This window comes from Parus major, chromosome 6 (genome assembly GCF_001522545.3).
Source record: "Parus major isolate Abel chromosome 6, Parus_major1.1, whole genome shotgun sequence".
Taxonomy (NCBI): Eukaryota; Metazoa; Chordata; class Aves; order Passeriformes; family Paridae; genus Parus; species Parus major.
Genome location: NC_031775.1, coordinates 24,305,601 through 24,320,817, shown reverse-complemented (window position 1 = coordinate 24,320,817; position 15,217 = coordinate 24,305,601). Strand labels below are relative to the sequence as shown.

At 38.4% G+C, this 15,217-nt stretch overlaps 1 protein-coding gene across 3 annotated transcripts in view; it reads right to left on the bottom strand.

Moving 5' to 3' along the window:
- ADD3 (adducin 3) overlaps positions 1 to 15,217 on the bottom strand; it is a 92,435-nt gene that overhangs the window by 52,207 nt on the left and 25,011 nt on the right. For all 3 annotated transcript variants that reach the window (XM_015633275.3, XM_015633274.3, XM_015633277.3), the window contains one exon: positions 6,819 to 6,864. The gene's annotated coding sequence lies outside the window, so the exon portion shown is untranslated. The remainder of the gene's footprint in view (positions 1 to 6,818; positions 6,865 to 15,217) is intronic.

Below are 15,217 nucleotides of genomic sequence, written 5' to 3'. Positions count from 1 at the left end.
GTAGATAAGCTTCAAACTGAAATTCTTGACATGAAACCCTCCGTATCTCTACATCAAGGTGTAGAGTCTGAGCAATAGCAGCAACTGTCAACCACTGCAAAACTGCTCCTGAACGTGGAGCATAAAGAAATCAGACTTTCATGCTTTGTTAGTGATTGTTTTTACCCTATTCCCCTTCAACCAAGCCTCTCCTCAGCCTAAGATGACACAACACAAATCACAGTTCCTAGCACTCCACGCTGATAACCAGCAGAGACTTGAGTGTTGGTAAGCCTCATTTAGCAGCCTAAGCTCTGCAGGAGGAGAAGAATTAAGGGAGTATCAGCTGCAAAGAACTTGACTGAGTTTGTTTTAACCTGACACAACAAAACCAAGTCTTGAATTTAATTCCACATTTAACAGACTCTTTTCTATGAAGAGTCATTAGTCATTAGCAGACAGAAAACTTTCATGTTACTACAACTGAACTGTTAAGAAGTTATACAAATCCAGCTTCAGCAGAGGGGAAACAAAAAACTGAATTTCTAAATATCAACATTTGCTAAGGATGTTGTAATTTCTCAGTACAGTTCAATAAGTGAAGGGGTGGGGAAATCACAAACCCACAGGCTGTTGCTGAAGCTAAATTGGTATTGAGTGGAAGAGTTTCAAGGTTTATAACTACTTTAGAAAAAAAAGTCCAGTCTTAAAGCACATATTCCTCATTCACTCTACTCAGCTGGTGAATAAAGCTGGACGAGATAAAATCCAACAATCCACAGTAAAGACACAATGGCGAGCTAATTCATGTCTAGCCACATTTGGGTTTTTTATGCTTTACAAAGATTCAGCAATTTTAAGTCATCAGAAACAGATTTACTCCTAAGGCATGGAGCAATTAAAAAATATAAGTACAAATTAGAGAGACACATTCAAAGCCATTTCATTAATAGCTAAAATGCTAGCAAAATAGAATGAATTTACCTTTTGGAAAAATATTAAATTCTTCCAAAGGTAGATCAGTTCTCCTGCAGTTATAAGCCTGATCATTAAAATACACCAGTCTACAATTCTGAATAGCATTTCCAGCTTTAATTCCATCATCATACAGAAAGAGCTGAAAATCTGATCACCATGTCACTAGCAACCGAAGAATTACATCAGCTTCTCTTTGCAGAGCTGTTCTTCATTAATTTATAATTAACAGGATGTGATAAAACAATCTGTACTACTAACATTTAACAACCTTCTTGTGTCAACTGAGAAAGGTTTCTGTGTGGTGAATGCCAGAGCTCCAGTGCTTGTCCCCCATGCCTGGCAATGTACACTCCCTACAGTTCCTTCTGGAGGTGTCCACCAAGCTCCTCTGCTCCCTGCTGCAATCACAGACTTCACTTGAATGCTGTCCTCTTCCTCCTCCTGTCTCCCTTTATCACATGGACTGAGGAATTTGATGGGGAATGAGATACAGAAACTTATCTGCTGACAGCAAACTGTTTCCATGAAAGTGACCTAGGAAAGGGAAAATGGCAAAGAGAAATCCAACACTCTTCAGCGTGTTCCAGGCACTCATGGGGAAAAAAACCCCAAAAGACAAAAGGAAAAAAAAAAGCAACACCAACAATTCAGTATTTTAACATAACTGAAATAAAGTCTTTGAAAGCTGTGCTGTCTTGGAAAGACCGAATGTCTTTTTCCTAAATCCACAGCAGAAATAATAGCTACAGAAATTCTGTACAAACTCTGGGATTAGCAGCATGCCTGAGGAGAAAGAGGGATCTTTGCTTCAAGCACCCTATTCGCATTTAAAAGGTTGCAGGAATTTGGATAAGCCTTCCTCACTGCTATGGATCATCGAAGTAGCAGCAATCCTGGAAGTATCCTAGGGTGATGTTTTCCTGTTTTCTTACTAATCTTCCTCATCCTCAACTTCTAAGCTACTCCAGCTTTCCACTGCAATGACAGAAGCAATACCAGTGCTCAAATTTAGTCTGCTTATGCCAGAGAAACTTTAGGTTTAGCTCTTTTGAGACAAGAAAATCATCACTTGGTGCTGAGGTTTGTAACAACAATCAATGCTGAAAATTATTGTGTTTTTAAAATAATGATTAAAAACACTACCAACAACCCTACAGCTCTTTCACATGTGTACTAAGAGCAACAGGAGCTACACAAAAAGCAAGTGTTTTTCCAGGAGAAAGACAACAACTATAGAAATGTTGAACAGTATCTCCTTTTATCTTTTTTAAATTTTTTTTATTTTTTAATTCTCTGATTACTTTAACTTGCACAATGTATATCCCACATTTTATTTCATTTGTTCTGAGTATCTGGGCAGAGCTCCAGCTTGATGAACTGGTCACAGTGAACAGCTCAGTTCAGCATGAACACTACAACCAGCAGGGAAAGCTGGAGAAGTGGAAGAGATACAACACCATTGTCACGTCCCTACAGGACAAGGTTGAGACAGCCAAGTAAACAGGAACTGAGTTCCAGAGAGTTTCTTCATCTCAACAGGAAAGAGAAGTCCAACAAATGCAGGACTTTAAATGCAAATCGTCTTCACAATTAATGTGGTTACATTTCAATCCAAACAAGAAAGACACAGATTGCAAATACAGCACGAACAAATATTACTGTCTGCAACTACAAATATTTAGTGAGATTAAATCAAAGACTCAGACTTCCATGCATTGAAACCTCTCATACTAGGAAAAAAAAAAGCTTTAAATTGATTCACAAGAGAACAAGGCATCAGATTACATAACTGTATGAAATGTGCATAAACCCAAATCCGTGTTTAATTTTGTCTTTGTTATCAGACTGCAAGACAACTTCTTTTTATTAATATTTACTGGAAACAGGCATTTAAGGCAGAAATACACTTGTGTCACATATTCTGTTTCATCATCCATGCAGACAGGATTATCTACAGTCACTGATGTTTGAAGAGCCACATCTGGGCAATTTAAACAGCACCAATTAAAAAACTGACCAAAATCAGGAAATTCACTCACAATGGGGCTCAGAGGGGACAATAAATTTATATTTAGCTGGAGGACCCCAGGATTCTAGATGATTAAATATGGTTCCATCAGGGCTGGTAGCTGACAGAAGACAGAGAATACAATATTTTGATGTTTGCATGAAATACTGTACATCCAGGAATAAACACATATTAAAGACTTTCCCTTGCTTGACCCTAGGAAGCATCACACATAAAGGGATTTTGAGCCAATGTTCGTCCTAATTCCTCCATAATGGGTTGGAAAGGTGAGGGCTGTTTGGAGAATGGCGAGGCAATGTTCAAGATGCACTGGGCAGGGTGGGAAGAAAGCACTCAAAAGCATGCTTAAAATAGTCCCACAAACACATTTAGCCTCTCTCAGGGATTAGAAAGCCCAGGGGCTCAAAACCATCAACCCTACAGCAGCCCAGTTAGGAACATGACCTTCAGAAGAGCTGCAGCAGCCGTCCTGGAAAGCAGAGTGTGTGCAGGTGATGGGAATGGGACACTAAAGGCTGACACTTCAGCAAGGCACAGACAAAAAGTTTAGTCAACTCTACACTGGTAACATGTAAAATACTTTAGCAACTGTCCTGCTCTGCCCTACTTTGACCTCTCCCTCAGTACTATGTGTAAGGGGATTTTAAAAGTCTAAATGAGTAATGCTACCTGCAGCTTAGAAATGTGATTCATATCAGTAAGAGAGAGAGATATAAAAAAATAAACGTTACAAACTTGCTGAATCTTAGAGTTCTGTGAGATGTTTTCAGAAACAGCCCCAAAAAGTCCTTTGAATGTTTTAATAGCTCAAGATCTAATCCCTCCTCACACAAACCATGTGGGATAACATGAAAAGAGTGCAGCTTTCCCTACAGCTAAGAGAATGTTGAATTTTATTTTACCAGGTTAAATGGTTATGGGTAATACAACTACACTGTCTGTATTTCAGGAAGGGCTTGGGGTTTTATTGTTATTTTTAAAAGAAAAATCAATTCAGGTGATAGACTGGAAAACAGAATTATGTTAGTCTTGCATTTTACTGTATTTTTGTACAATTTACTTCTAGATTGTTCCTTAGAGCAGGAAATAAAAAGGCAATTGTTTTACCATATTCTCCCATCATTATAATGAGATAAATCAGATTGGAGTTACTGAATAAGCTCAAAACTCCCCAGGTTACATTCTTCTTCACCTTCAGCCTCACCTTTCAGGTGAACTTAACTCTTATTAAAAGGACCAGGGCTGTCCTCAGGCATACCCTGTCTTTAAAGATGAAACCCCAACTAACTTCTATGGAAAAGACCTCTCAGTCTGTACCTTTGCCAAAGTCTGTAGCAGGTTTAAACAATTATGCAAGACAGTAGATTTCGATTCCAGGCTCTTCTTACTCAGTTTCAAGTTCTAAAAATAATATTTTTCTTTCTGCTAGGGCACTTCCAAACAGTGATGATCCAAAGGCATTAAAGAAAAAGAAAGTTAAACTTGAAGAGCATGACACAGATTATGAATAAAGAAAACCTTCCCATATGGAAAAGTTTTTTTAAAATTTGACATTTCTTTTCAATATATGTTAATCAGAAAGACAGTAGTGAATTCTCACTGCTTCAGACAGAAAAGAATCATACCTCTTGGGACACATTACAAAAAAGAGCAATTGCAAAGAAGGGAGAACAATTCTGTAGTTTCTTTTAAAACCATACTCCTAACAGTGTTTTCTTAAATGCCTGGGAAAGTCAGCAGCTTGGAGCCAGCCACATGTTACTTATCAATGCTTCAAATGCAGGGTGAGTAAGAAAGGCCATGCCTGGTTCCTTTTGCAATTGGGAAAAATCTCTTTTGAAGTCTTTCTCAAGGACTGATGGGGGAGAAAGTGTCAGGAAAAGGATTTGACAGGTTCTGCACAGTGAGGGGCAAAAAAACATCAAGAGTAAAATCCCTTGTCTAAAATGAGCAAAGAGATAGAAACCTCTTCTTCAGCACTGGAGACGCCAGATAAAATGTCTGAGAGTCCTTTGTATCTTTTTTCCAGCTACACATTAATTCCTTTTTATGCTTTTTGCCAGCTCCTCATCTTACCAGGAGCCTGCAGGAGAAGCCAGTCCAATATGGCAGGCAATGCAGCCACATTGGGGCTCTGTGTGTAGCAGTCTCCCCAGATCCCAGGAAAACATCTTGTATTTTAAATACCTTAAGCATCACTGAAGACCTCAGTTTAAAGGTGGAACCAGTGATCTGAATAATCTTAAAGCATAAGTGAAAGGACCAAGAAATTACCCTGTTTCTTGAAATGAAAAGCATTATAGATGAATACATCAGTGACAACACTGTTGGTTTTGCTCTTGGACAGCAGACATGTTTTGCTCTCGGACAGCAGACATGTTTTGCTCTCCTGTATGATCAATTCTGTCCAAATAACAGACATGAGTAGTTTTATATCACCTGCAATGTAAGCATAACTACCACCAGCAGATCAAGAACTGAACACATTTTGTTTGTCCCAGGACTGTAAGTTGTGTTGCCCTTCCTTTTAAATTCTCACATTCTTTAAACAAACAGAAAACACCCATTAGTTTCCCTTCAATCACAAAGAGTTGATATAGCTCATCTCTAAAAGCTGTATTAATAGTATAAATTAATTCTATATAAACTATACTCTCATCTGTAGCAAACTGCTTTTGTTCTGTGTGGCACAAGCAACCTACACAGCTACAAAAACTACAAACTTAGCACCAGCAGGACAGAAAGGACCAGAGTTCACTACATCATTACTCACAAGTAATAAGTTGATGCACTTTTAGTGGAAGAAGGCAGCTCAGCTCCTCTCAATTTGAAATGCACAGTAGTATAAAATCAGCTGTTATTACTGAAAGCCATTGTCTTTTCATTTTGATGAAGTGATAATATTTTGACTTCTTCCTTGCTTCTGCCTCATAGTGTTCCATTTGCAAGGTATGTGTAGCATCTCACAGGTAATACTTCACAGCAAAGAAAGTTTCTCCAGCTAAGAAAAATCCCCCAAAAGAACCCTATCCAAGTGCTAGCAACAGGATTATTTTAATATAGTCTTTTTAGTTACATAACAGACATGAAAATGCAAGTTATAACATTGTCTTTTTTTTAATAAAGACCTGGGGAGCTAGAGAAAAGAGTGTAGACAAAAAATACTTCAGATAAGAGATTAGGCACTCAAATCCCTAAAATATTCCACTTTAAGAGTGTTTCCTGCCTGTTATTATAAAAATAAAGACCACAACACAACATATGTTATCTATACCAGAGATACTTGTAATACATTAAGAGAAGAGTCTGAAAATGTATAAAAGACTCCCCAGCTCCAGCTTCTAGAATCCAAGCTGCTGCTCAGGTTCTGCCATTTTCATGCACTCCTTTTGCATCTTTAGGAACTGAACACAGAGCACTTCACTGCTATTAGTAAAGTCTGCTAACTGTCCTGAAGAATGTCAAAGCTGCAATTCACATTCACAAAGACCACATGCACTTGTCTTTGATGATATTTATCATCAACTGGTGCCTGTACCCCACTGTACAAAAAGGGAATATCCACCTCACTGAGGCTGGAACTTGCAGGACACCTCAATACCCTTATGTCTATGCAGTTGTACAAGTGCACAAACACCAATGCTGAGGTAAAACTTCATCCCACAAAAGTATTTTGTACAACATTGAGATTTTTGTGGTGTTTTTTTTTTGTCTGTGGTTTTTAATAAAACCACTTTTAAAGTGGCAGTTCACTGATTCAGTTCCCTCCTTCTCCTTAATACTGTTACACTAGAACACAGCAAGAACTCAGGCAGTAAAATGTTTTAGGTACCTTGAGTTTTTCTGCAGCTCTTCTCTTCTCTAGTAATACAGTTGACCTGTAAAGCAAAAAAGGACATGATTGACTCCTGGTAGGCTTCTCAACATTACTGGAATGTACTGTATACTTAAAGCATCAAGACAACATGTAGCTTCTTACACTCTTTCTCAGAATTTTTCATTGAATTACATTTTATTTTGTTATCATATAATGCATTTTTCATATAATAAAATCACAAAGTGTAGTCTCATTTAAGAGTGCCTAGTCTGAAATCTCAACACTGACCAGGTTACAACTCAGAAAATCCAGGCTACCTGCAGCATTTTTAAAGTAGAGCATAACAGCCACAACCCACGATTCCCCTCGTAGCTCTGAGGAAGCTGAACTCCAGAGCAGGCGCTGAGCTGGGACAGGAACACAGGACAGGAACACAACAGCTCCCTTCAAAACCTGACAGCTGCCAGTGCTCAAAGCTCCGACGGAAACAACCGCCCTGCTCTGACCCTTTCCCACCACGGAGCAGTAATGGGTGTTCCTCTTGCATTCATCTCCTAACATGAAAGTAAAATGAGTAAATAAAATAGCAATTGTTTATTTCTATCATCTTTTGTCTTCACAGGCTTTGACCACAAGTTATCTTCAGTCAAACCTGACAAATTATTTCCATCACCTTCCTTTTTCTCTCAGCCACTCCACCCTGGGGGACAGGGGCCAGACTCCTTCATTTCATGCACGCATACAAAACATATGCTACATTTTCTAAGATCTATACATTGCAAATTAGACATTTTATGTACTGTGAAAACACTGAGATCAGCCTACCATGAGGCAAGGTTGCTACTTGTCATCGACTTGTTACCCATTTTAACTCATCAGGTTTTAACAGACTCAACCATTCTGTTTTCCCTTTTTATTTTTTCATGACTTCACTGTAGTACCCTCAAGCATTACTGCTCAGGTTTTCTCAGCATATCACATCACAAATACTTTACTAGTTTCAATGCTTCAGTAGCCTGGTTATCCCATTTTCAATCAACACCAAAAGCTGGATTATTCAATGCGCTCTATGAATTTCAGGAGTAAAGAACTTTTTTTTTTTTTTAACCAAAAAAAACAATGTGTGCAAAAATAATGCAAGTGAGAATTATTATGCAAAATTACTGGGAGACACCATCATCACAAGATACTCTGAAGCAAAAAACAAACTTCCAAGAGAAGTAAAGATAAGATATTATTGCTTCTTGTTATAGCTCAAATTTTCCATTTTCCCTTATTATTAACTTATATAAAGTCAATGCCTTGCTCATCAAGTTTGTATTTAGGAATGAACGATGTACTTAAACAGTGTATTACAGGTGTAAGAAAGGTAAACAACCACAAGACTATTTAGTCTCCTTTTAGACCTGAGAGGAATACAGATTCAGGGGAGATTTAGGGGACAGAATTCTCTTCCTAGGTGCTCTATATTTGGCTTGGGCACATTTTCTCATTTTGCTGTCCTGCCAACTGCTCCCTGGCAGAGCACACAAAGCAATGGCAGCGACTGGGGGAAGAAGAAGAAATGCACTGGCATCAAAATGTCATACTAGAGCGTGAGTACTCCACAGCATCAGGAATTTAAACACTCTAACGTGACTGTTTATTCTTGGCATGAGTACAGTTTATTTTTCATCTACTTCACACTGTTAGAGATAAGGAAATGCTATTTTTACGCAAGCTCCTGATATGTTAAGTGTAGCCGTCACAGGCAAGGAGAGACTCCTCCAGGCTAGCAGCTACTGTTTCCAGAAGGCATTGACAGACCACTCAGACTGGAAAATTTAGTAGACTCTCCAATTTTGCTAGCTTTAGATCTAACAGTGCTGGTTTGCAGAATACAGAGGTGCCCATGTCTGACTGTGTTCGACACCACCTCAGTCTCCCCAGAGCTGCACAGCACTGCTCCCTCCCAGGAGGGCCAGCGTAGCCCCAGGACAGCAGTGGCAGCTTTCTGTCCCCACCTCTGGGCACTGCACAAGCTGGAGATCCTACAGCTCTCAGTAGAAGGAGGTACTGAGGGGGAAAGACAGAAACTGTGACACTGCAAACATAATACGCTATTGAGCAAATTTTTTTTCCTGTCCTTTGTCTCAATCTCCTTCACATCCTTTCTCCCTATTACCACTCAATGCACTCTCACAAGCTATTCATCCCTCCCTACTTCAAATTCTCATTATTAAAATAACAACAAAAATATGTGATGATTATGAAACTTCTTTGCCATTTAGTGCCATGACTTAATTCCCTCTGCTTAATCCACTGGGGTCTTTCATCTCATTCTATCCACCCCTGGAGTTTGAGCAAGAAACTTAGACACAGGCACTGGCCAGGAAATGTCTTCACTGCACTTTGAATTGTTTAAGTCACATTCTCAGCTCATTTTCTTGTTCATCAGTTAAATGCCTCCATGCCCAAAATAAAATTATATAATCAGTAACAAAGGATGCAGATCATATCAAGAATGGGAAAAAGAAAATCTGGAAAGGAGTATCAGTCACGCATTAAAGAACAAACTGAGAGTCAGCTCTCAGATCAGGGAAAATAACAATATACATTCTTGTATGAATAAATTAGGAAGAGAGATGGATTTTAACTCAAAAGATGACAGCAGTAAGACAGATATTGAACAGCTTCAAAAAAATTTGCAATACAACTGAATAACCACGTATGTCAGAAATCAGACATACTACACAAATCCTAACAGGATACTGAAAATGCAAGTACAAATTAAATGCTAAATATGGGCTTCAGCTGTAGGACAAAATAATTTGTGTGTCAGAAATATCATTTATCTTGAGAGTTAAAGCGCAAAAGCCACTTGGTTACTTGAGAGCTACCTCTCCTTCTCTTAGAGAAGTAATGTTTTAGAGCTGCATCCAGAAACTATGAGTAATCACAATGATAGATAGTCCAGGAACTGTTGGGATATCCCAAAGAAACATGCCCTGGAATGAAATTATAATCTTCCTCAGGTACTCATATTATAATGGCTGATCAGTGTGCATTAGGAAAATACACTTCTGGTTTGAATCCAAACCTTGAATACAAAAGCAAAGCTCTAGTAAATATTTAAGAGAATTTTGAGTTCCAAACTGAAGAGCTGGCAACTAAGTTCTTATTTTTTTTTTTTTTTTAACAAACAAAACCATCAAAAGATTGTGCAATTCTAAGAGCCCTTAAGGAAACAATTGGGAATTTTTCATAACATGGTATTTCCTTATACTGCTGACCACAGGAATGCAAACAGTTCCACCAAACAGAGATTTCTTCATTGGAAACAACTGACAATCTAACCATGTTTCTATCTTTTCCATTCTCAGCACTCAGCATACAAAACAGATGATATAATAGAATACAGAACTGTCATACCAGGGCCACAAGACATCTTTACTATAAATCAGCACCTGAGAAACTTAACAAAAACATATTTCCTAGGGGTTAGAGAGGGAACTTCTGTCTAATTATCTAGCACCTTTGACTCAACAAAACGGTGACTTTCTGTTTGTCGAATTTCCCCTAACTACTGTTAGCATCCCTGTCAACCCAAAACAGAGCCCTATACCCAACCATAACTCAGCATATCAGTAACAAGACTCAGTCCCACAGCATTCCCTGACAGTAAGGCAGGTGAGGCTAGCAAGGCACAGAAACATGGGCTGGTACTCAACTGAGTTAGTGAAAGGAAAAGCAAAGTTACTCTTTGTAACTCAGAACACATCCCATGTAAATCTAATGGATAGATTTCCTCACCATCTTCTCCATTTAGGATTATTTGAGCAATGCCAACTGACACCATGAACCCCTCCAAAGGAAGCTGGAAATATTTGCATATCTGTACATCAATGGCACCCAGAACTCACATTCTACCAGAAACCGCACCAAGAGACCAAGTATCAGTGACACCTCAAAGGAAAGGCAAGACAGGACTTACAGAGGGACTTAATTTTCCTGACAGATAATTAATAAGTCACTAACGTGGAGACAGCAATTTACACTCTGTTCTGAACTTCATGCTGTGAAGAGAGAAATATAGGATAAATGAACATAGGCAACTGTAGAAACAGAGTATTGTCAGAATTCAGGAAGGCACTAGGAATGGGGAAAGGTGCTACATCAGCACCCTGACCAATATATGTCATTGCAAATTTGCAACTCAATTAAGGCAAGATTTTAATCACAGCTACAACTGAACTTAATTCTCTCAATTCAAGCTGAAGGAAAGCAAGAGGAACAAGTCATAAAAGGAGAACAAAACTGGAATGTGCTACAAAGAGACCAAATTGTTTTCAAAAGGAAAAACCAAAACAAACAAAGCCAATGAAAGACAAAGCTTTATGGAGTGAGTTTTCCAAACAAGTCAAGAATTTTGGATGGTAGAAAAGACAGACAAATGTCTTAACTTCAGATAGAGACATAAAAAGACTGCTCGTGTGGAAGTGTTTACAATCTATGTCAGAGAGATTATTACTCTTGTAGTCAAGGAAACCACTCTTAGAAGATTTCAAATTTTGGAATTCCCCTTTCAAGGGGGAACATGGAAAGATCCTCCATGATTTTCTAAAAGGAGAATGAATATGGCTGTAGTGACTCAAACAGGGCCACAAGGCTTTGCCAACAAACTGGTTCCAATGGCTCTGCAGAGAACAGGTCACCATCATCAACAAAACATGCCAGTACTGCACTTCCATATTCTGAGATCATCAATGCCTTTACATCCCATAATATTTTCACATTCAAAATCATTTACCAGGAGTTACTAAAACAGTAGCTAAAATTTTCAAGGCTTTATTTACATTATTGCGTCTCTTGATCTTTTTTTAAAGGGATGCCCACTGAACTCTCAAAAGCTGACCTTACAGCACACTGTTGGTCTTGGAGAATTCAGCTTTTCTGAAGTTGTGAACATGTGAACCCTCCCTCCTGTTTAGATGATTCTGAAGCTCTAAACATAAATCATACAAAGAAACAGCTTGGTTTAATTATAATAGTAGATCAAAACTTATTTTCCAGTTTTTATCTTAACAAGATAATAAAACCCCACTTCAGCTGATATGTCAAAATGTGCTGAGATTTAGAACACTAGTCAAAAACTATCTTTTATTTTTACTGCTGTCAACATCCTAAGAAAAAAATATGCACCAAAAACTTTGCAATTTAATCTCCCTGATGATGCTAGAGAACAACCCAAGCCCTGCAGACTGTGAAACAAGGCAGTAGCTACAGCCCACCACAATTACCATAATTAGAACATAGTAATACCTAGCAAAGCAAGAAATTATTAGCTGCTTTTCATTAAAATGCACGGTCCATTTTTAGTTTTTCCTACAGTCACTGTGCCAAGATGCATGTTCAGAATGGCAAGAAACTACTAGGCAAAATTTATGTAACATTCATACTCAAGTTGAATTAGCACTACAATCACTACAAGCTTTGGTGCTGATAAGGAAGCAGAGACTGATTTTAGAAAAATATTACAAATCAAGCTATTGAAGAATAAAAGTTTTAATTATGACTTCTGGCTGAAATAAATACATATGAAAATGAAGGTGTTAATTCACACTTATCTTATGGGTTATTTTTTATAGCAATACTGGCTATGTAATTTTACCTTTGTCATCTGATAAACCCCACAAACAAAATCCCAGTGCTCTACAGTTCGGTGTTGTAAAGAATAGAGATGCTGTCTGGTATCTATCTTAATGAGACTTTCTCAGTAAGAGTAAAATTAGTTTCAGGTGGGGTATTTTAAGTACTGCATTATTCAATTTTCACATAAATACAGTCTAAGCAATGGGAAATGACACTGTCAGAAATCACCTGAATGGCCTTATCTGACTGCTGGGTACAGTTTTGCAACAGACCTTCAAAGTGGCCTCAGGGAAGTAGTTTCTGCATTATATAATTCTGCTCCCCTTGCTCCCTTCAAATGAGGTGAGGTCCCTGCTGAGACTGGCACGAGAGGAGTTGTGTTAATATACTGTAATATACTGCATCTCTTCCTGTAATGGGTATGTCAAACCAGACAAAACACAAATGCTAACTGCAGCTTCAAAAAGCCTGTCAAGAGGAGGCAGACAGAGCTCCTTTAGCCTTCCTTACAAAAAATGAAAAAGCATAGGTTAAAGCTACACCAAATCCTTTAAAGCAAAGTAATTTTCAAGCTATGTCCAAGGTTTGGGAAATTGTGATGAAAAAGACACCCAACATTTTTCAGTTGCTGTTTAATGCCCCTGAACCTGCTTTTTCCCCCAGCTTTGCTTTTTTTCCCCTCACTTCACATATATTCTTGTATCCAGACCTCTCAAATTTTAAATCTCTCCTGGAAGAAAAAAATATCTTACATTCTTTTTTAAAAAGAAAAGGAAATGTTAAGTCCTGGCATGACCTCTTTCTCACCTTTTGTTAACACAGGTGTCCTGCTTTCTTCTCCCTGAGACAAAATCTCTCATTTTCTACCAATCCTTCAGTGCCAACTTCAACCATTAGCTTTTACTGCAGTCCCATTACTGTCCTCTGACCCCACCCACTAATGTGCCATGGACATTTTCAAAGTTGCTCTTGGTTTCTCATCAGAAGCCATCAGCTCCAATCACTCCCTCCTTGTGGCTTGCAGGATCCCACTCCGAGCAATACATACTCCTTCCAAAACACCAAGACTATGAATGGTTGTAAGAAATCCTACCCTCCACCCATTACAGGTCCTTTCCATCAGGCTACTTGTGCATTCTGCTTTCAGCACCATCAGCCCATTCCTCCTCCTCCACTGCCACGTGAACTCCTGCCATGAGAACTGCTCAGACACACTGTGTTGGCAAATCACTTCAAATGCACAACTGGAAGCAACTTCTTGGTGCTGTACACAGACCATCCACCTCCTGCTCTGCCCAAGAGACCCAACACAGCCTCAAAGCTTCAAGAAAGGAATGGGCACTGCAGGGAGCAAGGCTTCTGCTCCCTCAGGTTCCATTTCCCACATAAGGAAACAAGACCAACTTCCCAACTCACTCAGGTATGTGCATTTGAGACTCCATTCTCACTAGACTGATGTGTAAAAAATACAGTTAAATATTTGCAGTTGTAACACTGGTATAACAGCAGTGGTCTGCCTAAACATACAAATCAAGGCAATATTCATATGGACTCTTTCTGAATGTTTTCTCCTATAAAGTAAAAGCGAGACCTAGCATGTTCTTACTCTATGGTTAACTTCTCAGAATTTTTTTTTTTTCTTTTGCAAGCTGCCTTTGTCACTTCAGTCCCAAAAATGTCCATTGAAGATGTTTTTACTAAGAAGGGATTCTTGCCAAATTGATGCTACAATCATCAATTGGGCAGACACTGATTTCTTTCTATTCTCACCTTTTCCTTTAATGCTATTTTGGTTTTATTTTGCAAGCAATCAAAGCCACAGCACCCCTTAACCTGCACTCACATACAGTTTTGTCTTTTAGCTCTGAAACTGAAGTGTTACTCTCATTCTACTGCAGCAACATTATTTCTAAGCATTTCCAGCAAGGTTATTGGCATTCTGCAGCTTTTTCTGAGACTGACAAAACTTGCCTCATATTGTGCATGCAAACAGGAAGAGAATAGTGGAAATAAAATAGAAGACCTGCAACTGAAGTTTGAAGAGGCTGGAGAGGATTTTCCCCACACTCCGAATGGTGATTAGTGGGGCAATTAGCCCAGTTGCATCAAGACACAACAAAAGCACCACAAGGAATCTTTGCCTGACAGAAGACATTCAAAAGATGTTTCGCAACATAAACCTCAAATGTATTATATTATTTTCTTCCAACATTAACTTATGGATAAAGCCATAGCTGGATCCATGGCACTAAATTATTGCTGCAAAGCTAATAATATTCATCAAGATCTTGAAATACTTTTCCTCATCTCTGAAATATCAAGCCCCTTATTTATTAGAACAAGCTGTATTTGGAAGCTGAGGTTATGATTTATTTACAAACTGACCAGCTCCACTGGTGAAAGAAAAATACATTTTCGTATGTATTCATCCTACTTTATTATGACATTTTAAACAGAAACACTGTCTCTTTATATTCTTTTATTTAATCATGCTCATGAAACAGTCAATTCAGCCCCTAAAACTGAGAAAAGATAAAATCCAACTACAGTTTTATTTTTTTAAACTCTGTATCTCACTTGTTCACTTTTGACTTCTGCAAAGCTTAATTCAGCCAACCTCCACCCTAACCCCTGGGAGCATCTTGTACTTTCCAGCCATCTGGACTGTATTTACATTACCAAGAAGAAAGTCAAACTTCCTCATGAACCAAGAAAATCTCCTTACTATCTTTCTGCCTTGTCTCCATAGTTATTTCTTAAGTTCTTATTTTTTCAAAAAAAAT